Below are 27915 nucleotides of genomic sequence, written 5' to 3' on the forward strand. Positions count from 1 at the left end.
TTGGTATTTTTGTCTCTTTAAAATATCTGCCCAATGACATTTTTTTAATCAGTGGTTTTTAAGTCCCCAATATTATTTGCTACAGTGTTACATCTGGTCTCCGTCCAAGTCATTACATGTACTTTCAAGCTGTCAACACCTTTTTTATGAGCTTAAATTTATCAAATAATTAGTAATTTTTGTCCTATAAGAACAATTGAGGAAGCATACTATGGCATGCAAACCTATGACGCTTTACTGATTCAGGCTGATTTATTAAGCTTTTCTAGTTTGTAATGAATGACACATTAAAAACGTACATGTGTCACTATCATTAAATCTCAAAATGATTTTGGAGTCTCCTAAGACTTCTTGGGTAGTGTATTAAAATTTCTAGGGTAGTGTATTACATAATATTTAGAAAAGCAACCTTCTGTCTGTATACATACTTTTCTATCTTTATTTCATATATATTTAAACCTCTATTTTATCACAATCTCCTTTTACTCAAAATCTTTTACTAGAACTCTTCATGCATACTTTAAGCCAGGTGTTGAGGTGGTAATATTCTATTAAGCAGTGCTGTAATTCATGTCTATTCACTCCAATTCACTCTCTAAATCTCTCCCTCTGCCTCTCAATCACAAGAAAGACACACAGAGAGAATATACATGCCTACTCTCTCCCTCCTCCCCCAAGCTTGAATTTTATCTTCAATTGCATTAATACTTTAAAAAATATATTTTATCCTATTAGTTTGAGGCCGAAATATCTTGAAACCACAAAACATAATAACCTGTTATCCTTAATCCAACCTGTGTACAAGTTGTGTACTTGCCTTAACCTGGACAAACTACTACTAATAAAGAGTGAGCCCCACTCAACTACAGCTCTGATAGCAGGCCTCATCACAAAGTAGATGGATGGCTGAAGCAATTTCACTTCCCTTCAATGAGAAAAGCAATAGTCTGCATCTGAAATTTACAACTGACTAGTAATTCTGAGTTAAAAATCCCTGCAATTCTTAAAGACTACAGTTAGTTTTCTTCAAGTATAAAAAAAAATTGTTAACTTTCAGTCCTCAAAGAAATACAGCAGTTAATTATATATGTATTAGCTCTCTCATATTCACTATACATGTAAATATATGTATACATGTAGATATATGTGTGCATGCCAAAACCCGATTTCCACACAGCTTTCATATTTGACTACTCTGAGATGCTGAACCCAGCCAGATGCTGCAGTTTCCACAGGGCTTCTTTCCCCTCTACGATTTCACTGCTTAAGGTTTTTCTGCTCTCATTCTTCCCCAAACCTCATTCAGTGAAAATCGGTCAATTTTTCCCACCAGCCTCCACTGTACATCTGTCAGTCCAGATGGGTTGCAAGACAAGCAATGGGAAGAAACACACACACACACGCACACGCACACACACACACACGCACACACACACATAGATTTCAAGTTCCATGGGGGCAAGTGTACATACAAGTCTGTTTTGTTCCCTTGTCTACCTTAGGCACCGAGACAATGTCGGGCACATAAAAAGCACTCAAAATATGCTTGTCAAATAAATGAATAATGGCTCTACATCTACCCAGTCACTAATGTTAAAAATCTAAGAGTCATTCTAGATTTGTTCTTCTACCTTTTGCATCAATTCCCAATTTCTCGATTTCTGTTCCTTCCAGTTCCCTTTCATTATTCATTCATTATTTCTGCCCAGACACTTATAGTTAACAGGCTGAATGAAAGTTACACAGCCCATTTTAAAGGGTGTCCTATACTTTACACTGCAGCCGAAGTTACACTTCCAGGAAGAATTTCTTATTGTGCAGCTCTACTGCTTAAAATGCTTTAGAGGTTCACAGTCACCATCTTTACATGGAATTAAAGGTCCTTAATCATCTTTTTTCCTGCCTCTTTTACAGCTTCACCTCCTACCACAGGAACAGTATAGATCAATCCCTCCAGCCATCCTCAAACACACAGAACTTCCCTTCAGTGATCTTCTTTGTAAGGTTTTCCAGGTCTTCTCAATCTTGCATATTCTAGTTTGGGGACCTATTGCATTCTGTTTACTTTGCCTTTTTTCTCCATTCTAGACAGTGTGCTCCAGAAGCAAGACATTGCATCATTCACTTAAAAAATTCAGTGGGCATCCATAAGTGCTTCTTTTTTTCTTATGGTTAAGAAAAAATTGACATACATCACTGTATAAGCTTAAGGTGTACAGCATGATGGTTTGATCTATACATATTGTGAAATGATTACCACAATAGGTTTAGTTAACATCCATCATCTCATAGAGATACATTAAAAGAAAAAGAAAGAAGAAAAAAATTCTCCTTGTAATGAGAACTCTTAGGATCTACTCTCTTAGCAACCTTCCTATATACATCAGTTTTAACTACAGTCATCATGTCATACATTACATCCCTAGTATTTATCTTATAACTGGAAGTTTGTACCTTTTAACCACCTTCCCCCAATTCCCTGCCTTCTGCAACCCCATAAATACTTCTTAATTTAAGTTGCTCAGCCTCTATGAGCTTAGTTTCCTCACTTTTTTTTTTACCACCAACAAAAAGGATCCTAGGGAGAAACAAAAGAAATACCATACATTTAAAGTTCAAAGCGCTTAAATGATATTCATGGAATGTTATTATTACTTTTTAAGATACATCCTTGTCCTCATTCCAACTGCTTCACCAGAAGGTCTAAATAAAATTAGATGGGGCAAGAAATGACAGACATATGTTGTTTGCTTGTATATAACCTGTTTCTCCTTTCAGTATTAGCAAATGAAGTTTACGATTCATCTGAGTGAAAGCTAAGATACGATGGCCTGTCCTGTTGTAGGCCTGGGAAGAATCTGACTAGGAGTAGGTGATCAATCCTCAGGATCAAGAGAAGAAATGAAAATGTGGCCAGACGGCTGGGAATGAGCTCTGAGTGCATTGTTAGAAGGTTCTGGATCCTCAGAATTTCTCAGCCTGGAGCTTTACCCCTGAAGTTTTTCACCTTCCTACCATTTCTTTGTTAAAATTTCCATCTTTGTACATAAAGATGGACTTACTTATCAGACTTTTTATGATTTAAAATCTTTAAGTGTGTGGCTGTTACTTCTGAATGGCCCTAAGTGTTTCTTTGTGCTTGGAGGAGCCAACTTAGCCATTCACAGAGAGGCAGTCTCTCTATAAACGAACAGATTTCCACACGTGGGCTGTAATATATGCATAACACATTTCTCTTGGTGTTAATTTTGGTCTAACATCCTCCTGATGGTCTTGATTACCTTGGAGACTTACATCCTGTCTTCTGTATGTATGTAGTTGTTAGTCACTTCTACTAAGTTGTCGCACCACCATTTCTCAAGAATGATAACAGAAGACACAATATTTCAATAACTGATTTTTTCCTTTCAACAAATGTTTATTCAACCTCCTGTTTCAAGGCACTTTGCTAAGGCTTAGCTGAATCTGAATCTCATGTAAAATGGAAAAATTCTGTGACGGTCCAACTAACTTTGTAGTAAAAATAACAGGAACCATTTCAAGATATTAATCAAAAAGTTTTATTAATCTTATGTTTTTCTTTTAATTTATAAGTAAAAAGAAAATATCTTAATATAGCTTTCTTTAACTTGTTTTATTGTCCTTTTCCTTAAAATTGGAAATCCTAGAATACTGTTTATGGTCATTCACATTATTAATATGGCTACAACTCAAACACTATGTGAATTGAAAGCAAAGGCATACAAATATATATGGTGAGGCAGTGTGGCGATAAATGCCATTGGGGACAGCATATTAAGAGTGAAAAGTAATAGTGATAATTTTTTGAAAAACTGCAATTGTTAAAGGCTTTATCCACTTTGCTTATTTTATTCACGGTGTGCTAATCAAATAGATGGAGGACTGGGCACTGAATCCATATAAAAAATCTCATGTTGTGACAAATCTCAAGGCATCTGGTTAAGTCAGATATCTCCCTTTGTGAATTAAAATGAAACAAGAAGTGTTTTGCTCCTAAAATCTGTGCCCTAGTAGATAGGCTCCAACACAGAATCAAACATCCCATCTAACTTTTTCAATGCCATGTTTCCAAAAGGAAATTACATTAAATTCCTCCATTCAAAATGCAACAAGCAAGACATCCAAGAATGAGATTTCTAGCAGAATGTAACTTTAAATATATGGTTTTTTTTTCCATTACTGGAGATATCAAACATTTTAAAAGCCTGTTCTTTCATACTTGGATTCCAGATCATTATTTTTTTGGCCAAAAAGAAAGGTTTTCTGCATTCCTAAAATAATTAGGCAAGATTTCAAATCAAATTATCCAATTTCAAAGCTCTATTTTTCTCTCTAAAATGCCTGTTAGAGAAGGACTGCTGATGACTAAGCTTTGTGTCATTCTCATGGCTTTATTAGGAGAATGTTCTAAGTCCTTCACTTTCTATGTAATCAGAACTATAATTTCTTCAGGTTATTTTAAGACCCAGCTATGGCTAAAGCAGGAAACTCAGTTTTATTCTGAGCTCTAGACATGTCAACACAGCAGAGCAGGGCTCCAGCTATCCGGGCTATCTTCTTTAATAAACCCCCTAGTGCTTCGTGTCCAACCAACTTGTACTCCACTTTCTGGGTATCAAGTAACTCTTTCCAAGACATTGAGGGTAGTTGGACCGTTATTTTGGAAAATGTGTGTTGACATATTATCACTATACAAATGAAGATCTATTTGTCCAAAGAGTACTACTTATGCTTCCTAGCATCAATTTGAAAACCATATTCAACAGAAGGGCAGTTGAGAAAAAAAGTAGAACAGAAAGCTCTAACTACATATGTCTACTTAGTTCATCATACTCCCTTAGAATTTTATAACTTAACCAATTCTACTTAAGCAGGCTGGTTGCCTCTAATTATGCTAAAATTTTTTCTGTGCTGGAAAGTGATATTAATAACGAGTGACATTTCTGCAAGTAACAGATAACCCACTTCTATAATTGTGAGCTCCATCTAAAGTAAAGAAGGGAGAGTAAGATAGTATAATAAACTGTAAGTAAAAATCTGTGAGAGGTGGTCTTCAGAATGAAAACTAAAACATAGCATCATTACTTTAGTATTTTGATGTATAACAAAAAGGCTCTCATAGGTATGTATAAATCTTATTACTGAGGTAAATTTATTAATACTTTCAATTTTAAGTTAACATACTGACATAAAAATAATTTCTTACTTTAAATTTATATATCATGGATTTTAAAAATTTCTCTTTAACTGGTAATTTTTTTTTTTTTTTTGGCAGTGTGCGGGCCTCTCACTGTTGTGGCCTCTCCCGCTGCGGAGCACAGGCTCCGGACACGCAGGCTCAGCGGCCATGGCTCACGGGCCCAGCCGCTCCGCGGCACGTGGGATCTTCCCGTACCAGGGCACGAACTCGCGTCCCCTGCATCGGCAGGCGGACCCCCAACCACTGCGCCACCAGGGAATCCCTAACTGGTAATTTTTATTCAGATTAAAATACTCTTACAAATTTTCTATGCTCCTACAACAACAAAGATTAGTTGAGCTTACAATCCTATATGTATATGGTTATACATTTTGAAGTTTTTCCCCACTCAACAATACTCCTTTTTTCCAATTCTTCCATTCTTAATATATTCAGACATTACTTATTAATTTTAATGACATCTAACATTTCAGAGTATGGATTAAGGCAACTGATTTTTGTATTATGCAATACTTAACCCACTTTCAATATTTCATTACTTTAAATAACACTGCACATAAATACCCTAGTACACATATTCTTGTGCATTTGGACAAGTATTTCAGTACAGCATTTAAAGTGGAATTATTGGATTGCAGAGTATGTACATTTTTTACGTTGACAGTACTGAAATTTATGTACCTCCAAAATTTCACCAGTATGCTCTTCCACTAATATGAGGGTGCCCTTTTCCTCTAAACCCTAATTAATGGATATTATGAGTTTTTATTTTTACTAGTATAATGAAAACAAAAGTGGCACCTCATTGATGTATTAATCAAGACTTAGACTGATCATCTACTCATTTATTTATTGGCCATTTTTTATTCTTTTTTTGTGATTGTGTTCTTCACACATTTGACCATCTTTCTGCTGAGTTACTAATATTTTTAAGTTTATTTATAGTTTGTATTTGTACCTTACAGTTTAACCTCTTGAGTTTTAGATACATGGTAACTCTTTTCTATCTGTCTGTCATTTACTGAAACATAGTGGCATCATTTGTCATATAAGTTGTTTCTGACTCAATGCCAAGTCAAACATCACTCTTTTTTTTTTAAACTCTCTATAGAAAGGATTACACTGGCAGAGATATTTCCTAGAATGAGTTGTGATAACCTCACTCATAAGCTCATTAATACAGATAGAAATATTTTCCCCAACGCATAATATCTAAACTATAGTTTCTGCTAGCACCTTTTTCATTTTGGTCTATGAATTAGGGCCTCAAAGCTAAGCTTGAGATTCATCCTACACAAAGTGTTTCTCAGTCACTTAACAGAGCCACAAATGTGTATAAAACTAACAAACCAGGCACTGGGCTTCTGGCTGTAAAGGTTCATCTTCCATCAGGTGGCAAGTGACACATTCCTCAACCTCATATACCCATCTCAATTCATATGGGAATAGCATTCCAGATGGCTGAAAGATTTCTCTCAAAGTATTGGGTTGGCCAAAAGGTGCATTCATTTTTTCCCCATAAGATGACTCTAATAGCACTTAGTTGTCTTTAACTTCATTCTAAACAATTTTTTTAGATTGTATGTGACAGCTGTCATATCACTGTGCATTTTAAAAAAAGACATCAAAATTGGTGATTTTTTTTGTAGCCACCTTAATATTAAAGATGGAAGAAAAAAAGCAACATTTTCAGCATGTTATGCTTTATTATTTCAAGAAAGGTAAAAATGCAACTGAAATGCAAAAAAAAATTTGTGCAGTGTATGGAGAAGGTGCTGTGACTGATCAAATGTGTCAAAAGTGGTTTGCACAGTTCTGTTCTGGAGATTTCTTGCTGGATGATGCTCCAGGTCAGATAGACCAGTTGAAGTTGATAGCGATCAAGACATTAATTGAGAAAAATCAATGTTATACCACTCAGAAGATAGCTGACATACTCAAGATAGCCAGATCAAGCACTGAAAATCATTTGCACCAGCTTGGTTATGTTCATCACTTTGATGTTTGGGTTCCACATAAGTTAAGTGAAAAAAACCTTCTTGATCATATTTCCACATGCGAATCCCTACTTAAACGTAACAAAAACGTTCCATTTTTAAAACAAATTGTGACAGGCGATGACAAATACTGTACAATAATATGGAATGGAAGAGATCGTGGGGCAAGCGAAATGAACTACCACCAACCACACCAAAGGCTGGTCTTCATCCAAAGAGGGTGATGTTGTGTATATGGTGCGATTGGAAGGGATTCCTCTATTATGAGCTCCTTCCGGAAAACCAAACGATTAATTTCCACAAGTACTGCTCCCAATTAGACCAACTGAAAGCAGCACTCGACGAAAAGCACCCAGAATTAGTCAACAGAGAACGCATCATCTTCCATCAGGATAACGCAAGACCACATGTTTCTTTGATGACAAGGCAAAAACTGTTACAGCTTGGCTGGCAAGTTCTGATTCATCTGCCCTATTCACCAGACACTGCACCTTCGGATTTCCATTTATTTAGGTCTTTACAAAATTCTCTTAATGGAAAAAACTGCAATTCCTTGGAAGACTGTAAAAGACACCTGGAACAGTTCTTTGCTCAAAAAGATAAAAAGTTTGGGGAAGACGGAATTATGAAGTTGCCTGAAAAATGGCAGAAGGTAGTGGAACAAAAGGGTGAATACGTTGTTCAATAAAGTTCTTGGTGAAAATGAAAAATGTGTCTTTTATTTTTACTTAAAACCTGAAGACACTTTTTGGCCAACCCAATAGTTTTTAAAATTCCATTTTACAGTTTTACTCTCTTCAAAATAGATCAGATATATTCCTGCTTTTAAAAATGCCCACAGTTTGGAAGACACATCTTTGAGCCCATCGGTTACAGCACTGTGACACAGTGGTTCCATTAGGACTTATTAGGCACATGGTTGGCCTTCATGGAATGAGGCTTAGTTCCACCTCTTCTTTCTCAATATTTGGGTTGAGGGTGGGTTCTTCTTGCTTGCTATTGTGCCTTGTGGCTATGGGTAAGTCCCCTAGCTCTAGGACCCTACCCTGCCTTTTAATCTGTGTCTTCTGATCTCGGGTTTGAGAATCCAAGCAGCCAAATTTGTTATCACCCCTTCTAAAAATGATTTCTTACATTTACTGGGGTAACAAATTTCTTTGAGAATCACACAAGAATGGACAGTCTCCCAGGAAAAATGCACATTTACACAAATGTATTAGTGTGTGTACAATTTCACAGGATTCAGGGACTGCCTAAAGCCCATTTATGGAAACTTGGGCTCTCCAGGTCCTTTTTCGATTCACCTCAAATCCCTGATTTTGGTTCAGATAGAAAAGTTCCCAAATAAGTGAGTCATTTATAGAAGTCAGTGTGGTTAGAGATGATAGATCCCAATAAAATGAGAGATTACGTGAAATCATAAGGAATAATGCCCTTTTAAATGCTCAATTAAGACATACAAAATATGTGACTGTGTGAGTATGTGTCTATGGTGAAATTTTCTCATGTTATTTCAAAAGGGAAAACGATGGAAAATATATGTATACCATAATGGAAAATATACTGTATACCACTGTAAATGTGAGCATGTGAGTATAGGAACTGAGAAAAGAAAATGAAGAGAATCATTTGTATTTTTAAAACAAAAAACATTGCATTTCAGCCAGAAGAGCTGTCATTCCAACGTCTACTTCAGAAGTATAGTCAGGAGTTCCTTAGCATGTGGAAGAAGATTCTTGTCCTCACTGCCCTGCTTCTTGTCAAATCGGCTTTAAAAACCCACTTTCCACCCTGCTGTCATAATTCTTGCAGGAAACAGATGGGTAAGAATGGAAGAAAAGAGGAATAAAGGGCTTTTCTTTAATTAACCCTGGTTTCACTTGTACTCCTCAACCTGCAAGGTCTTGTCCCTAGAGGTTGACAAATGATCTAATTAGCAGTAAGATAAGCCTGGTTGACAACAAGAGAACACCAAAGGCAGAACACAATGTCTAATGGATAACAGCTAATTCTTTAGAACAAATGTATAGAAGAACAATAAGAGCAGTTGTGCTAGACTCTGAGTGGCAGAGAGGAGGCACTGACGGTAGGAAATCACTCAAAGCAGTCACTGAATCTAGAGAGCTGGCCCTTTCATTCATTTCCAAAGTTCTGGCTTCTTACCAAGTGCAAGTGATTGTGCTTTTACATGAACCTCTAAGTAGAGAGTAGCAAGGAAATTAAACATCCTCAGAACTCATTTTCGTAATGCGTTCTTTGAGTTTTTATCATTCACAGAACCAAAGGCAGGTAGCTCATTTTCCAATCTCTAAAATACTGTATTGGGGCCTCCAAATGGACAGTGGGAGTTGTTGTTAGCCTTTAGATCTAAAGGCTAAGGGGTGAGGCTGGGGCTTGAGCTAGAGATTTGTGAGTTATCAGCATAGAGCTGAGAGCTGAAACTGAGTAGAAGGAAGAGATCACTCCAGAAGAATGTATAAGACGATAATAATTTTTTAAAACTTACTGTGGAAGACATAATTGTAAGATGGTTCACATGACATTCCCTACCTGGTGTTATTCCCATGATTTTGTTAGGTTACCAGCAGATGTAATTAAGGTTAGTAATCAGTTGACTTTAAGATGGACTACCCAAGTGGGCCTAAACTAATCTTATTGGACTTTTTTTTTTTTTGTGGTACGCGGGCCTCGTGCTGTTGTGGCCTCTCCCGTTGAGGAGCACAGGCTCCAGACGCACAGGCTCAGCGGCCATGGCTCACGGGCCCAGCCGCTCCGCGGCATGTGGGATCTTCCCGGACCGGGGCAGAAACCCGTGTCCCCTGCATCGGCAGGCGGACTCTCAACCACTGTGCCACCAGGGAAGCCCCCATATTGGACTTTTTAAAAGAAGAGAGTTTTCTCCTGCTGGTAGAAGAATAAATCAGAGATCTGATGCTTAAGAGGGATTCAACAAGAGGGAATTTCTTCATTGCTAAGGTAGAGGGGGCCACATGGAAGCACGTGAGAGTAGCCTCTAGTAGGTGAGAATGAACCCAGCTGACAGCCAAGAAAAAGTCAGGGGTCTCAGTCCTACAACCACAAGGAACTCAATCCTGCCAACAACCTGAACTAGCAAGAAGAGGATCTTGAACTACCGATGATAATGCAGCCCCAGGCAACATGCCGATTTCAGCCTTGGGAGCTCTGAGGATGCAGCTAACCTGTGCTTAGACTCCTGACCTACAGAAACTGAGAGGTAGTAAATTGATGCTGTGGAAGGAAGGAAGGAAGGAAGGAGGAAGGGAAGGGAAGGGAGAAAGAGAGAGAGAGAGAGAAGGAAGGGAGGGAGAGAGGGAGGGAGGAAAGAAAGGAAGGAAGGAAGGAAGGGAGGGACGAAGGAAAGGAAGGAAAGAAGGAAGGAAGGAAGGAAGACAGAGGGAGGGGGAAGGGTGAGCAGAAGGAAGTCAGTCAGAAAGCAGTGAAATGAAGCAGTCATGAAGGCAAAGCCTACCAATGCTCATAAGCACTTGGTGCTCTTCACATCATAACCTTTCCAAATATGTTTGTCTTTAAACATTAGAAAGTGAATTTTTGCATGTGTGAAGTCAATTTTGAGCCAAGAAATTAGGAATCAGACTATATATTCATGTTTATTTAAAGAGAAATCAAAATTATAGAGAATGCTGGCTGATATTTTTTCAGAGAAAGAAGCCTGAAATCTGATGTTGGTCTTTTAAAATAATCTTTCTATGTAATTTTTTACTATTATGCCAGAAGATGTTTCATTTTTCAGCTATGCCAGATCAGATGCTCAATTTACTATTCTAGAATTTCAACTTGACACACAAAGCACTCTCTAGGGCCCTTTTCTGAAGGGGTAGAGGAAGGCTGAGTTGGGCTTCTCCTGTTAGTGTTTTCAGGTAAGTAGGTTACTGAGTAGGACTGTGAGGTAATATTCTCTTTTCTGGAAAGATACTACTCTAATAACTTCAGCTACCCAGAACATACTAAAGACTCAAGCATTTGGCCTCTTATGGGCCAAACTACATTTTCTATGGATATGAACTTAACTGAATATATTTCACACAAAAGAAATTCTTCCAAAGGATCTTTTAACACTTGCTTTAGAAGCTAACGTAACAAGCATGATCATCTGATTTTTTTATTCACTAACTACATTATAAATAATAAATTTGGATAACATAATGTGGCCCACTAGAAGGAGACCTGCAGGAGGACAAAGATTTTAAATCACAGCTGCAAATGCCACTTTTCTCTGAAAGAAACAGCCCCCCAAAACCTTATGTGTTATTGAAGGATCTCCACATTTGAAGTATATCATACTTAATATTCATAAAAATAATAATGTATCCTTTATAAAAAGATCATGGAAAAGGAAGAGAAGCTCTTCCTTATTTCATTTAAATTAAAGATTGACTCTTAAAATATATTCTTTGTATATATCTTTATGCTTAGATAATGCAGTATAATGGGCTGAGAAACATTCAATACAGAATTCAAAAGTGTGTGTGCAGTTTAAATATCAGCTGCTGTAAATGGATAATTTTCAATTCATTCATTCATTTACTCATTCCCCAAACATTCATTGAGTAATTTTTATTTGTGAGGCATTCTTCTAAGTCTTAGGTTTTCTTACTTAAATTTCCATGTCAATTAATTCAGGGATTCTATTTTTATCTTATAGATATTTTCTTCAAATGTTAATGAATGTGTTCAGGGATGGGACCGATTTTGTTCTCCAAAATTATAATGAATTTTGATTTCATCCACAAAATAGAAGACTGATTAACATCATTCTATTAACCGGCTACAAATTTTGGTCTAGAATATCATAGCCTGCAGGGTCCAACATATCTAGAATGCTACCTCACACACCAGGTGCTAATACTTAGTCCTAGATTCCAAATAATACATCTAACACTGTGGCTTTAGAAATCTTTGCAAACTGGCTTTCACCAACTACACAAGTAGCTAAATAAATTTTCATTCTCAGAGTACTGAATATTTGTGAATGACTGATATGTTTTTGGCAAAGAAGTGAATACTTCAGTGAGGAACACTATATTCAGCAATGAGATACACTTAACATATGAAAAAAAAATTCCATGCATTACATTTCAAAAGATTGGAATGAGAAAGAAAGAAAAAATACTGTTGTTATCTTGAATGCAACATGTAGCTTTGGCATCATTTAAATATCACCCAGAGTAGATGTAAAACTCAATAAAATATGACTTTAGAACCAATAACCAATGTAATCTCTCTCTCTTTTTAAAGTCTACCCACTATGAACTATAAACTGGGGTTAGAAAAAATTATGAGTAAAACAATTCCTAAGGACTCTGTAGCACTTAGTCCAAAACACTGTTTTTTACTAAGAAAATTATTTTGATTTGAATGAATGTGCAAAAAAGACAGCTGGAAATGATTCCTTATCTTTTTAGCAGCTGATGTGCAGCAATAATAGGTAATATTTATTGAGGTATTTAACAAACTGTCTGCTTATTTATAATAATTTTTGTTATGGTGTTATTTAAACTGAAGTCTCTGCTCCATTTATTAATCCAAAATAAGATCTAAAAAACAAAAACAAAAACAAAATAAGATCTAATTTTAAACAGTGAAATGCAATTATAAGTGAGATCTAGAAAATTCAAATGTAGTCACTGGGTGGTTATAGAAAGAAAACAATGAAGACTGATGATAAAACCTTACATTTCTAACAGTAAAATGATAATCTTCATTACTAAAAGAGAAATAATAACTGGTTCTAAGCTACAAAGAATTTAGTATAGAGTCATATTTTTCCTTCTCTTCTATTTCTATTAGAAGAATGCCATGACTCTCGCTATAGGAAAATAAAAAATAATTTAAATGCTTTAAACTATCAAATTAAGTGAGATAAATCATAACAATTAATGAATAATTCTTTGTAAACACGTCTTTGTAAACAGGACCACAACGCTTTTGTGAAAAGGTAAGACATTCAAAACCTGTCAGATGCAGCACAAGATTCAGAATAAAGTTAAAATAACCTAGAACAGAATGAGTTTCTAAGCCTAAAGTATTATAAACTGACAGTATCAGACCAACACATTACTACGGCAATTTGCCTGCTGAATCAAAATTACTTTTGGTATACAAGAAAGACATAGTCTGTGGTCTGATCTGTTTCACAGAATTAAAAAGGCAAAATCTCTGACATTTTTAGAACTAGTGGAGACCCTAACAGTAATCTAGGCAACCCCCTCATGGTTTACATATGCCAAGAGCAGTCAACTAAATAACCTACCTTCACACAAAGAATGGCAGACCCTGAGCAAAAACACCCAGAAAGTATATGCTCCTGAGACCAGACACTGGTGTTTCTTCATCGGTTTTACTATTCCTGAAATCTTCTAGTACCTTTACTAGGTTCATAAAAATATGAATGAACAGGGCTTCCCTGGTGGCTCAGTGGTTGAGAGTCCGCCTTCCGATGCAGGGGTCACGGGTTCGTGCCCCAGTCCGGGAAGATCCCACATGCCGCGGAGCGGCTAGGCCCGTGAGCCATGGCCGCTAAGCCTGCGCGTCCAGAGCCTGTGCTCCGCAACGGGAGAGGCCACAACAGTGAGAGGCCCGCGTTCCGCAAAAAAAAAAAAAAAAAAATGAATGAACAGATAGACCAGTCTTCCCGATTTCATAGCTACTATGTCATGCAATACTTAAATTGTTCCTGCATGCACTGGCACTAGAATTAGATTCAGTATGTTTCTAGTATGCATGGAAAAATAAAAAGATAAAGAACCTTCTGTTCATTCAGCATGCAAATGGTGCTTTCTGAAGACAAACTATGAGATATTGGTGTAGGACACTGAAGCGCTTATGAAATTCTGAATTAAGAATATGAAAAATAGGTCATTTTATGACTATTGCAAAAGACAGTTTGGATGCACTATTCAAGTGGCCCCTGCCTAACCATTCATCCCTCCTCTCCGTTTTGTTGAAAATGCAGTGGCTATGCTAGCCTTCATTCTGAAAAGAGCCAAATATATATTTTAAACTTGGGCCCTTTGCACTGGTTTCCTTCTGCCTGGAATGCCTTTTCTTAGATCTTTGTATGGCTGGGCTCTTCTAGTTATTCATGCCTCAGCTTAAAAGTCACTTCCTTGGGAGAGTTATGGTTACCAAGACGGTGTCATAAGTCATTCCTGACTCCTCTCCCAGTCAGAAGAAAAAAAACTTAACATCTATTCAAGAAGACAGCACCGAGAGAATTCTAGAGCACAGGAGTGAGGCTGAAACACCCTCTGCACCTCAGAGACCAAGAAAGACTGCATGAGAAGGTAAGAGAAGCAGCTACACGTTGACCGTATTGCCCCTCCCACAGGCTAGCACAGCACCACACAGAGAAGTCTCCACTGAGCCTCCTGAGCCTCCAGTGGGAAAAGAGAATGCAGGGAGGACAAAGAGCCTCCCTTAACATTGTGAGTCACTTTGTGGGAGCCCCTACTCTGATCTCACACCATGACAACTGCAGGGAAATCTATGGGGCTCAATCACTGGGAATCTCAATGTGATGGAGAATGCGGGAGGGGCTTGCACCAACCAGCACAGGAGTCTTGAAAGACTGACTTCGTTTCTGCAGTGCCAAAGTGTTAATCTCAACGAGCAGCTCTGCTCATCTGCAGAACCAAGTCAGTGGTGCCATCTGACCAGGTGTTTGGTGGGGTACAGATCTGCCTCATTCAGGTCCTTAAACAAAGAGATGTGCAGGCCCTAGAGCTTGGTTTGCCAACTTACAGGCAAGGTGCTGAGTCACAGCTCCATCCACTGTGAGGAGTGCCTTCCAGCTCCATCTGACTATAACAGCTGGTAACAACTTCTGGAAGCTCCAGTGGCACTCCAGCTGAGAGGCAGGCAAGCAGAGCTGATCTCCCCCATGGCAAAGGCAGTACTAGGCATGAAGGGTTCCTGTGTGCTAAGCACAGGCAGGGGGATTAATTCACACCAAGGCTGAGGGTAGCTCCTAGACCATCCCAACTGAAGAAACCATTTGGGAAACTGAAAGTAGCCTGGAGTGTCCCCTCCCACCCACACGGAGGCAAGGGGGCTGAGACATAGCCCCCCCCCCCCCCCCCCCCAGCCACTGTGCCAACAGGTCAAAAAAGAAGATGAGGAGACGAGGACAGCTTCTTTTACCTCCCCTCTCCCCCACACATGTTTATTGTCAGGGTACAGGAGGAGGATGACTTCTCCAGAAAAGTGAAAGGGGATGCTTAACCCCCCCCCCCCCCCCCCCCCGCTGTAGAGTCAGTATTCTGGCCCCATCTGACCAGAAGAGCTGGTGAAAACACTTGAAAGGTGTGCAGTTCACTGGCACTCAAACCAAGAGGAAGGTGGACAGAAGTGATAGTTTTCATAGCAAAGCCAGTGGACCTGTTCCACTAGGGAACTTGGGGTGAAGGTCAGCTTGAGTTAAGACAACAAACAGCTTTACAGGTTTTAGAGCTGCTTCCTCCACTGCACCCAGGCAGGAAATCTAATTCACAGCCCCACTCATTGCTGAATACAGTCTTTAGCCTGTCCAACAAAAGCACATGGGAAACTTCCTAGCCCATTCAATAGCCTTACATACAGTGTAGCCCATTCAATAGCCTTACATACAGTGGCACTTGAACAGAGAGCATGATCTGTGGCAGAGAAAAACTAGTGGCCTCACCTGAACAGGGAATTCAGTATATACTCAGGCATGATACAGGCCCCAAAGCTGTACAGCCCCTGGACCCTGGCCTGCTACCCTGCCAGGGCAGGAAAGCTCATTCATAGTCCCACCTCCTACTGAATATAGAACCCAACCTCAAACATCTAGCAAGCCTGATGAGAACCCATGCCACCTTGGAGCCCATCCTACAGACTCACTTGGGTAGGAAACCAAGCCAGCAGTCCTATTCAACTGTTCTTAGCCCCCATCCCCAACCTCAGAGCTGAAACAGTTGCCTTGCCCCAAAATAGACCATAATAGCAGGACCCACCTGCCTAAAGACACTACCAGCAGACACACCCAGAATCCAAACTGAGCTGATGGGTGAAAAACTGACTGCCAAAGCAAACTTGTAAAGTCTGGGGGATGAGCCCTATTACTCAAATGTGCAAATCCCAACACAAGGAATCAAGGATTATAAAAACTCAGGTAAATATGACACCACCAAAGGAAACTAAGACAGCTCCAATAACTGAATCTATAGAAATGGAGATCTATGAACTGGTAGACAATTAAATCAAAATAATTTTCTTAAGGAAGTTTTGTGAACTGTAAGAAAGCACAGATAGACAACTAAATGAAATTATGAAAATAATGCATGAACAAAATGAGCAGTTTGATTAAAACAACAAAACCCCCAGAAATCCTAGAGTTGAAAAATACAATCACTGAAGAATTCAATCATTTCAAAAGTAGACTTGACCATTCAGAAGAATCAGTGTCCTGAAAAACAGGACTGGAAATTACCCAGTCAGAAAAACAAAAAGAAAAAAACATGAAAAAGAATGAAGAAAGCCTACAGGAATTATGGGACACAATGAAAAGAAACAATATTCAAATTATGGGAATTCCAGAAGAAGAGAAAGAGAAAGTGACAGAAAATATATTTAAAGCAATAATGGCTGAAAATTCCTGAACCTGGGGAGAGAAATGGACATCCAGATCCATGAATTCCAAAGGATCCCAAATAGATCGAACCTGAATAGGGCTATACCAAGACACATTATAACTAAATTTTTGAAAGTCTAAGACAAAGAATTTTAAAAGCAGCAGAGAAAAGAGAGAAGTTACATACAAGAAAACCCCTGTAAGACTATCATAAGATTTCTCAACAGTCTTTTCATGCCAGGAAGGAATGGAATGACATATTAAAAATACTGAAAGAAAATAACTCTCAACCAGGAATTCTATACCCAGCAAAGGTGTCCTTCAGAAATGAATAAGGGATAAAGACTTTCTTGAAGAAACAAAAGCTGAGGGAGTACATTGCCACCAGACCTTGCTTATAAGAAATGCTTATGGGAGTTCTTTGAGAAGTAAAAGAATGCTAATTAACATGATACAAAAAAAAAAGTAGAGTAAATTTTACCAGTAATGGTAAATATAGAGTCATAGTTAAATTCTGCAATGTGGTAAAAATGGTGCATAACTCACAACTCTAGTTTAAAAGTTTAAAAAAGAATATTACAAAAATAACCATAAACAATAATCTGTCTTCACACAATTAAAAAACATGTAAATTGTAAGAGAAATAACCTAAAATGTGAGGGAGAGAAGAAGTGAAAGTATATGAATTCTATTAAAGTTCAGTTTTTGTAAGTTTAAAGTTAGTTGTTATAAGTTTAAGATGTTTAATGTAAGCCTCATGGTAACCACAAGGGAAAATACTGTAGTAACTACACAAAAGAACAGGATAAAAAACCTAAAGCACACTGATACCAAAAGACATCAAAACACAAAAAAAGACAGAAGGATAAGAAACAAGGAACAATAGATCTACAAAACAACCAGAAAACAGTAGTCTTTACCCATCAATAATAAAATGGAAACAGTAGTCTTTACCCATCAATAATCACTTTAAATGTAAACAGATTACATTCTTCAATCAAAAGAGAGTGGCTGAATGGATAAAAACACAAGATCCAACAATATGCTGCCTACAAGAGATTCGACTGAGCTTTGAAGGCACACATAGACTGAGTGTGAAGAGATGCAAAAAGACATTTCAATCAAATGGTAACCAAAAAAAACTCATAGGCAGCTATACTCATATCAGACAAAATAGACTTCAAACTACAAATGATAAAGAGAGAAAAAGAAGGTCATTATATAATGATAAAGGAGTCAATACATCAAGAAGACAAACCAATTGTAAATATTTATTTGCCCAACATCTGAGCACCTAAAAATATAAAGCAAAAACTAACAGAGCTAAAAGGAGAAATAAACAACAAGACAATAATAGTTGGAGACTTTAATTCCACTCTAAACAATGGAAAGATCATTCAGACAGAGAATCAGTAAGAAAACAGCGGATTTGAACAGCATTATAGATCAAATGAACCTAACAGACACATGCAGCACAGTCTATTCCAAGAAAAGCAGAATACACATTCTTCTCAAGTGCACATGGAACATTTTCTAGGATAGATCATATGTTAGCCCACAAAACAAGTCTTAGCAAATTCAGGAAGACTGAAATCACAAGAAATATCTTCTCTGAGCACAACAGCATCAAACTAGAAATAATAAAAAGAGGATAACTGGAAAATTCATGAACACATGGAAATTAAACAACACTCTGCTGAAAAACCACTGAATCAAAGAAGAAATTGAAGAGTACGCTAAAAAGTTTCTCAAGACACATGAAAATGGAAACACAACATATCAGAACTTATGGGATGCAGCAAAAGCACTTCTATGAGGGAAGGGCATAGCAATAAAAGCCTACATTAAGAAGCAAGAAAGATCCCAAATAAATAACCTAACTACATGCCTTAAGGAACTAGAAAAAAAGAATAAACTGAGCCCAATGTTAAAAAGAAAGGAAATAATAAATGTCAGAGCAGACATAAATGAAATAGAGAACAGAAAAACAATAGAAAAGATTAACCAAACTAAGAGTTGGTTCTTTGAAAAGTTAAACAAAATTGCAAACCCTTGGCTGGACTAAGCAAAGAAAAAAAAGAAAAGACCTAAATCAATAATATTATAAATGAAAAAGAAAACATTACAATTGATATCATAGAACTTCAAAGAAGAATAAGAGCCTACAATGAACAACGATATGCAAACAAACTGTACAACCTAGAAGAAATGGAAATAGTTTTAGAAACACACAACTCATCAAGACCAAATCAGGAAGAAATAGAAAATCCGACTAATTTAAATAGAATAATTACTAGTAAGGAGATTTAATTAGTAACAAAAAATCTCCTAATGAAGAAAAGTGCAGGACCAAATGGCTTCACTGGCTAATTTCACCAAACATTTAAAGAAGAATTAACACCAATCCTTCTCAAACTCTTCCAAAAATATCAAAGAGGATTTTTTGGGAGGGAACATTTTGAAACTCATTTTAAGAGGCCAGCATTATCCTGATACCAAAACCAGAAAAGTACACTACCAAAAATGCAAACTATAGGCTCATATTCCCGATGAATATAGATGCAGATATTCTCAATAAAATACCAGCAAACTGAATTCAACAGCACATTAAGAGGATCATTCACCATGATTAAATGGGTTCTATCCCTGGGATGCAAGAATAGGGCAACATATGCAATGTTGATGAATCACACTGATTGAACAGAGGAAGAATCATGATCATCTCAACAGATGCAAAAATCATTCAACAAAATCCAACATCCATTTGGATGATAAAAGCACTTAACAAATCAGGCACAGAAGGAACATATCCCAACATAATAAAGGCCATATATGACAAATTATGGGTAACATCATACTCAAGTGAGGAAAGGTTGAACGTTTTTCCTCTAAGATCAGGAACAAGAAAAGGGTGCCCACTCTTGTAACTTCTATTCAACACAGTACCGGAAGTCCTACTAAAACACTAAGGCAAGAAAAAGAAATAAAAGGTATAAGAATTGAAATGAAAGAAGTAAAATTTATTTATATTTGCAGATGAAATGATTTTATGTATAGGAAATCTTAAACTCAACAACAAAGAAAACTGTTAGATCACTGACTTCAGTAAAGTTGCAGGATACACAATAAATGTACAAAAATCACTATCATTTCTATACATTAACAAAAATTTTTGTTAAAGAATATAAATTGACCCATTTATAATAGTATCAAAGACAATAAAATACTTAGGAATAAATTTAACTAAGGAGGTAAAAGATGATTGTGCTGAAGCTACAAGACATTGATGAAACTGTAAAAGACACAAATTAATGGAAAGGTATCCCACATTTATGGACTGAAATTAATATTTTTTTAAATGTCAATACTACTGAAAGCCATCTACAGATTCAATGCAATCTTTATCAAGATTCCAATGACATTATTTTTACAGAAGTAGAAAAAAGTCAAAATTTACGTGGAACCACAAAAGACCCTAAATAGGCAAGGAAATCCTGAGAAAGAACAAAGCAGGAGGTATCACACTTCCTGATTTCAAGCTATAATCTAAGATTACTAATAGTATGGTACTGGCATTAACAAAAAAGACAAGCCAATGGAACAGAGTCTGGAGGCCAGAAATAAATCCAAGCATACACAGTCAACTAATATTTGACAAGGGAGCAAAGAATACTTGATGAAGAAAAGTCTCTCCATGGTGGTGGGATAATTGGATATTCACATGTAAAAGAATGAAACTGTACCCATATCTTATACTTTTCACAAAAATTAACTTGAAAGGGATTAAAGACTTAAATGTAAGACCTGAATCCATGAAACTCCTAGAAGAAAACATAGGAACAAAGTTCCTTGACATGGGTTTTGGTAATAATTTTTTTGGATATGACACCTAAAGCATAAGCAACAAAATAAAAACTAAACAAGTTGGACTACATCAAACTAAAAAGCTTCTGCACAACGAAAGAAACCATCATCAAAGTGAAAATACAACCTGTGATAGGAGAAAAACTATTTGCAAACTATATATCTGATAAGGGGTTAATATCCAAAACATATAAAGAACTCAAACAACTCAACAGCAAAAAAACAAATAATTAAAAATGGGCAAGGGACATAAACAGACATTCCTCCAAAAGAGATATATGAAAGCACAAAAGGTACATGAAAAGACATCCAACAACACCAGTCATTAGGAACTGCAAATTAAAACCACCATAGAATATCACCTTACACTTGTTAGGATGGTTATTATTAAAAAGACAAGCAATAACAAATGCCAGCGAGGATATGGAGAAAAGCAAACCCTCCTGCACTGTTGTTGGTAGGATTATAAATTGTGGCATACAGTGGAGAAGATCCTCAAAAAATTAAAATTAGAACAACCACATGTCCAGCAATTCCACTTCTGGGAATACACTCAAAGATAACAAAAACACTACCTCAAAAATATATCTGCACCCTCATGTTCAGAACAGCATTATTTACAATGGCCAAGACATGGAAACAACCTAAGTGTCCACAGACAATGAATGGACAAAAAAGTTGCACATACATACACTGGGGTGGCGAAAAAGTTCATCTGGGTTTTTCTGTAAGATGTTACAGAAAAACCCGAACAAACTTTTTGGCCAGCCCAATTCAATGGACTATTATTCAGCCATAAGAAATGAGGAAATCCTACCATTTGCAACAACACCGATGGACCTTGAAGGCATTATGCTAGGTGAACAAGTCAGACAGAGAAAGACAAATAATGTATGATCTCACTTTTATATGTGGAATTTTAAAAAACTCATAGAAAAAGAGGTCAGACCTGTGGTTACCAGAGATGGTGGTGGCATGGGTGGGGGGGAGTGTTCTGGAGGAAGAGGGGGAATTGCAGGAAGGTGGTCAAAAGGTACAAACTTCAGTTATAAGTACTAGGGATATGATGTACAATGTGATGGCTTCATCTATCACTGCTGTGTGACACACAGGAAAGTTGTTAAGAGAGCAGATCGTTAAGAGTTCTCATCACAAGGAGAAAAAATTGTTTTCCTTTATTCTTTCCTTTTTTCTTTTTTTGTATCTCTATGTGAAGGTGAATGTTAGCTGAACCTATTGTGGTAATCATGTCACAACAGATGTAAATCAAACCATCCTGCTATATGCCTTAAACTTATACAGTGATGTATGTCAATTATTTCTCAGTAAAACTAGAAAAAAAATCACTTCCTCATGGGTCTTCTTAGGCATTACTCAGCAGGCTGCTGTATGATGAGGCCTCAGGACAGTGCTGCTATCTACCTTTTTTACTTGACTGCATTATCATCCCTCTATTTCACTCAATGGTACTCTTAAATCTGAATTTTTTATTTAATTTAATCTTAAATTATCTTTTGAAACTTGGGGAGCTATATAAACACTGAGTACTTCTCTCACCTAATTTAGTTAAATTAACTAAAATTCTTCCCATATCTTCATAAAATTACTTCTCATCACTCCATAAAAGACCCTACACACATTACACAATACGTTGGCTTTACAGAAGTTTAAGTTGTAACCTGTCCAACAGGACAGGATAACAATGGTATTATAAAAATAGAATATTGAATATAACATCATTTGACTGTAATTTTACAAGTTAAATATATTAATTGTTCTCAAAATATTTAATTAATAGTCTGTCCTCTGACATTGATCTGTGATGCAAACTCTGCCTGCCATACACCAAGATATTAAAAATAATTCTGTACTCTTGTCCTTTGATCTATGCAACTGTGTCCCTGCCCAAACCAATCATAATTAATACAACTTTGTATAACTTGGTAGCTACCCTTCTTATCCTAATCTGTTGTTTTACAAAATTGCCACACTTACTCTTACATTAGCATTTTAGAATTTAGTATGCCATGTTCTCTGACAGACCCTGTTAGGATTTTATCTGAATTTGTACTAACATACCAAAAACAGAAGAAATTGATATCGGGCTATCTGAAGCACGGAACTGAATGGCTGCTGGAAATGGAAAAGAAGTGAGAATTACAGACTATATAATAACACATAGGTTACTTACTATATAATCATATTAAGTACATTTGACTTTTGAATTATAAATGGTCTATTTTTTTTAAAGTTAGCTGTTTTAAAAACAAAGAGATTTATAGATGAATTTTGGAAAAACTAATTTTTAAAAGTAGTCTTCCTATTCATGGTCACGGAATAACTCAACTTTTTTCTAGTTTTCTTATATGCCCTCAATAATTTTATCAATTTCTCCATAAAAATTTCAGTTGGTATTTATAAATGCTATCATTTTTATTACATTTTGTGCTTGGTTATTTCTGGCATAAAACAATCTTTTCAATTTTTTATGTTGTATTGAACTTGTACTGAGCAATCTAAACTGAGCTCTTTATTAGTTCAATTAGTTTCTTTCCCTTTAAAAATCTTATATCTCTTGTTGAATGTTTATGTTTTAGAACATCAACTAGGACCTCCAAAGACAAAGTTCTTGACATAAAAGAGAATGTGTTTTAATTTTACCATTAAATATAAAGTTTCAGATAGGGTTTTGATTTATAACATTTACTTTTTTCTTCCATTCTTAGTTTAATACAGTTTCTATTCTGGAAAGGTACTGCATTTTATCAAATGTTTTTCTGCATCTAATGAAATGATCATATTGGTTTTTCCTTTAGTCTGTTAACAGATGACATTCACTGATAGGCTTTTTCCCTTTAAGCATTCTGGTGAAATTATTTCTCCATAAAAGAAAATCCAAATGGCTAATAACATATGAGACCCATTCAGCTCCACCAGTAATCAGTGAAATTCACATAAAAAAGTAATGTTGTGCCATTTTTCATCTCTCAATTTGGTAAAAATATCTAAAATCTGACAATATTCAGTGATGGCAGGGATGTGGGAAAAATGGTTCTCACATATATGATTGGTGAAGCATAAAAATAATCTCTACCCCATTTTGGTTCAGTGCCCAAGGAACATGACTGGGCAGTAGATAATGAAATAGAAAGATGTTCTCTTCCCTTGTCTACAAAGCAATTTAATATATTTTCTAGTCATCTAAAAATGAACTCTTAAGGTTTTCTAAAGTTATATCCATATTCAGGTTTAGCACTATCTGCTGAAAAAAAAATTTTTTTTAAAGAATCATTAATCTTTCCAGGATAATGATGTAGAGGTAATTTCCATTTAATTATTGGGATAATGAATAGTGAGAGTTGACTCTTGATTAAAATCTGAAGGAAGTGATTTTAAACTAGGGGCATTGTTTTTATTATGTTTAATCATTAGTTGCCTGAGATTGTTTACACTGTTTTCCTTCTTACAATATACAAGTTAGGTTAAATTGATACCAAGATAATTTTTTTTAACATTTTTTCATCTTCAGAAAAGAAAACAAATGAGTGTTTTCAATTTACTGTGTTTATAGCTTTAAAATTATATCCCTTTGGAATTTTGCTTGAACTAATCCTTATTTCTTGGTAATGGTTAATATAAGAATGAGAAACTTCTGAATCCAAGATCAACCAACCTTGATTTGTTCCATCTCAAAATGATTATTACAGCACTTAGAAACTTAACTTGGATTCCTAATGATGAGAAAATACAATTGGCAGCATTTGCAAAGTCACTGAAAGAACATGGGCATGCATTCATTCCCTGTGCTCTACTAAGCTGATTTTAATGGCTAGGTTGCAAAATTTTGTTTTATTATCCAACTCCTTTTTTGGCTCATACTTGTATTTTTAACCAACTCAATTAATTTTCTGAGCCTTAATGCCCTTAATTTATCCTAACTTGTGCTGAGTTCAAGCCTAAACCAGGGCAAAAGGACTACCACAAAAAATTATGTGTCTTTTCCCCACATATGTTATATCTATTCTTTTCATCATTCCTCTCCCACTAAGACATAAATATATTTATTTCATTCTTCTCCTTGAATAGCTCTGTATACAGATTGATTCATTCCATCCATCTGTTTTTCCTTAGTATCTCACTCTGTGAATTCCCTGTTCTGACATTCTACTTCAGATAATTTTTAAAATTACTGATACCTTTGGCATTCAAAATTTGATCAGTAAAGTGTTTACCAAAAAAAAAAAAATCTTCTTTCATTGCCCCCTTCTCAAAGAACATAGCCAATTAAATAGTGACTGAAGAAATGAAGATGAGTTCTAAATAGCAATGCAAGGTGCAGAACTGTTTCAAATTGATACTGTTGTTAACCCAAGAATCCATTCATTTTTGTCCTTTACCTAAGAAAACTGTCTTTACATAAAAAGTGTCACAAAGAGAAAAATAGGATTAAATGTGAAATGGTGTTTGAATAATATAAAAGTACACCTGTAATCATCTGCACAACCAAACTTACTCTTCTCCTTGGATAAAAAAGAGTGCATTTACATTCAGGCAGTCTTAAATTAGCTATTTCACACATCTTGAATGCAGACACGTATCTTATGAAGTTTCTATTGGTATTATTCATTGAAAAATCAACTCAAGTAAGAATATTCCAAAATTCCCTTTGTAAAGAATAATTGAAACATTTAAAGGTTCATATACGTATTGTCGAAGCACTGGGGATCATTCTTGACTTACATTCTATAATGAATAATTTAAATTTTTGAGTCAAAGTTTCTAACATCCTCAAAAGTCTGCATTTTTCAAATTTACAAATAACTGAGGACTTATTTTCTACATAAAAGAATGAAACATTTCAAAATATCAAAAACGGACCTGTACAATACCACTATTTAATCATTCATTCATTCATTCATTTAAAAATAGTCTCAGGGATCAATTATGTGCTAGGCACTGCAGGGAATAAAAATAGATGTAAAACATGATCCTCTTCCTCTTGGAGCAGATAACTAATTGGGGGGGGATGGAGACACACATACATAAATAACCACAGTATAAGACAGAAAATGGGCATGTTCTAAGGGAGTAATAAAGGATTATTGGGGATGGAGAGGAGAGAGAAGACAGAGAGGAGAGAAGAGAGATTAATATTATGACTGGGGAAGTATTGGAGGGGATTGGGGAAAATTTAGAGATATAGAAACATTTGAACTGGGTTTTGCAAGAGTTAGAATTTCTCCAGTGAATACTAGGTAGAATAAAGCAGAAGGGTATTTCAGAAAAAGGAAATAGCTGATTAAGTATATAAACAATAATAACAGATAAACAAGAAATCTAGCTTAAAAATATAGCTGTCAAGTACTCAATAAATATTGACTGAATAAGACAATCCTTGGAGAAAACAAAGAAGGTAGCTATTAACTATTTTTCACAGCTACACTGTGAATCCAACAAAGCACGTTGGCCAGGAGTCTGGCTCAGTCCCAGTCTTCTTGAGGCTAGAGAAAAATTGTAGCTGACAGCCTTCCCCTGGCTCTCTCACCTACCGGCTAATAAACGTTTCCCCATCCCTTCCACAAGGCATGTCAGTGGAGTTTAAAATAGCCTCAGAACACTTCCTGCTCTATTCTAATTGTGCTTTCATTCCATTTGACTTAGACCAATTGGAATGTTGAGGGAAAACCCCATGAGGCATCAAGCATGTGAGATAATGTGTCAGTCCCTCAAAAATGTTTGTGCATTCTACTATGTGTAACCATCATTGTTCCCTATCCATGAGAGAGCAGAACATGTGGGAAAAACAGCTTCCAGCACACTGCTGTTTCTTCTTTTTTAAAAATAGGTCTATCACCTCCATGAAGTACTTCCTTGCTCAACTATTGCAACAATTTGTCACAAATCTATTCACTAGCCACAACACAAGGAAGATTATGTATTCCAAACATTTTGTTTGTAAGTTACAGTTCTACGGCCACCTAACAAGGTTGCTATTTGACCCATGATTTCCCTGAATTAAGTACCTGGCATACTATAGGTGCTCAATAAATACTGTAATTTATACTGTATTTTATACCCCTTAAAAAATGTGCAATATTGTGTTCATGAGAAAATGTTCTCAGACTTCTCTTCTTCCCTATGAGGATATATTGTTCCCCTTCTTTTTGGCCCCCAGGGAAGAGGAATTATTCACTAAACTACTAGGATGGTTCATACCGCTTGGGTAAGAAGTTTCAGCACAGTTGAGGTAAGGTTTTGAATAGGGGCAAAGATGAATCTTTAGGAAGGAGCAAAGGTAAGGAGTTCTACAAGGTCCTTGATTTCCAGTCAACAGCATTAATCCTAGGAAGAGCTCAGCTGATTCCACAGTCTCTTTGGAAACTAGAGAGAATCATAGCCAACAGCCTTTCCCTGGGGCTTTCTCATTGACATGTTGATAAAAGTTCCCCAATTCTTCACATAAGGCAAGTGGAAGCTACAATAGCTCCATAATATTTTCTGTTCTTTTCTAACTGTGCTTTCATTCTATTTCACTTAGCCCAAATGCAATGTTGATGGAAAACCTACTTTCATTGGGAAGATGTTCTTCATATCTTAGCATCCTCAAAAGGCTTTACTTGACTACCATAGCTAATACCACCCCTGCTACCAGTCATTTTCTATCCCATTTTTCTATTTTGTTTTCCCTCAGTACTTATTACTATCTGAAGTAGCCTTATCCATCCGTCATTCAATTGAACAGTCTACCATGTGTCTCCTTGTCCTGTTCCATAGGTAGAGCCTCTATTCCTAGAACAGTACCTGGCTCATGGATGACTCTCAAATATTTTTGAGTGAAAAGATGGACAGATGAATGACTGTTTTGCCTCAGCTTCCAAAGCTTCAAACAATTACATCACCCTCCCCAAACCTTCAACCTGCTAATTAAGAGTGGTTGGGATACAACTGGTTCCTATAATTGCTTCTACTTCCACCCCTCTGAATTTATTTACATCTTGGCTTCTTTGAGAATACACCTGAATTGCTGTGTGTTTCCTGTTTTTGTCCATCATTTTGCAAATTCTTAATGATCAGTGGATTCCTTATATTGAGCACAAGCACAAAAATATTTATCTTTTAAAAAGATATGTTTTTTCAGTAAATAATTGGGAACAAAATTATGAATATTCCTACAGAGCTCTAAATTATTTATTCTAAAGCAT

General features: G+C 36.3%; 1 protein-coding gene across 6 annotated transcripts in view; it reads right to left on the bottom strand.

Moving 5' to 3' along the window:
• HDAC9 (histone deacetylase 9) overlaps positions 1 to 27915 on the bottom strand; it is a 186164-nt gene that overhangs the window by 146863 nt on the left and 11386 nt on the right. Inside the window, exon 1 of one of the 6 annotated variants that reach the window (XM_007463053.1) lies at positions 26139 to 26263. The exons of 4 other annotated variants lie outside the window; for them this stretch is intronic. The gene's annotated coding sequence lies outside the window, so the exon portion shown is untranslated. Of the gene's footprint in view, positions 1 to 26138; positions 26264 to 27915 lie in introns of those variants that run through there. One more of the 6 variants, XM_007463050.1, reaches the window with a different exon arrangement.

This window comes from Lipotes vexillifer, unplaced genomic scaffold (genome assembly GCF_000442215.2).
Source record: "Lipotes vexillifer unplaced genomic scaffold, Lipotes_vexillifer_v1.1 scaffold1061, whole genome shotgun sequence".
Classification (NCBI taxonomy): Eukaryota; Metazoa; Chordata; class Mammalia; order Artiodactyla; family Lipotidae; genus Lipotes; species Lipotes vexillifer.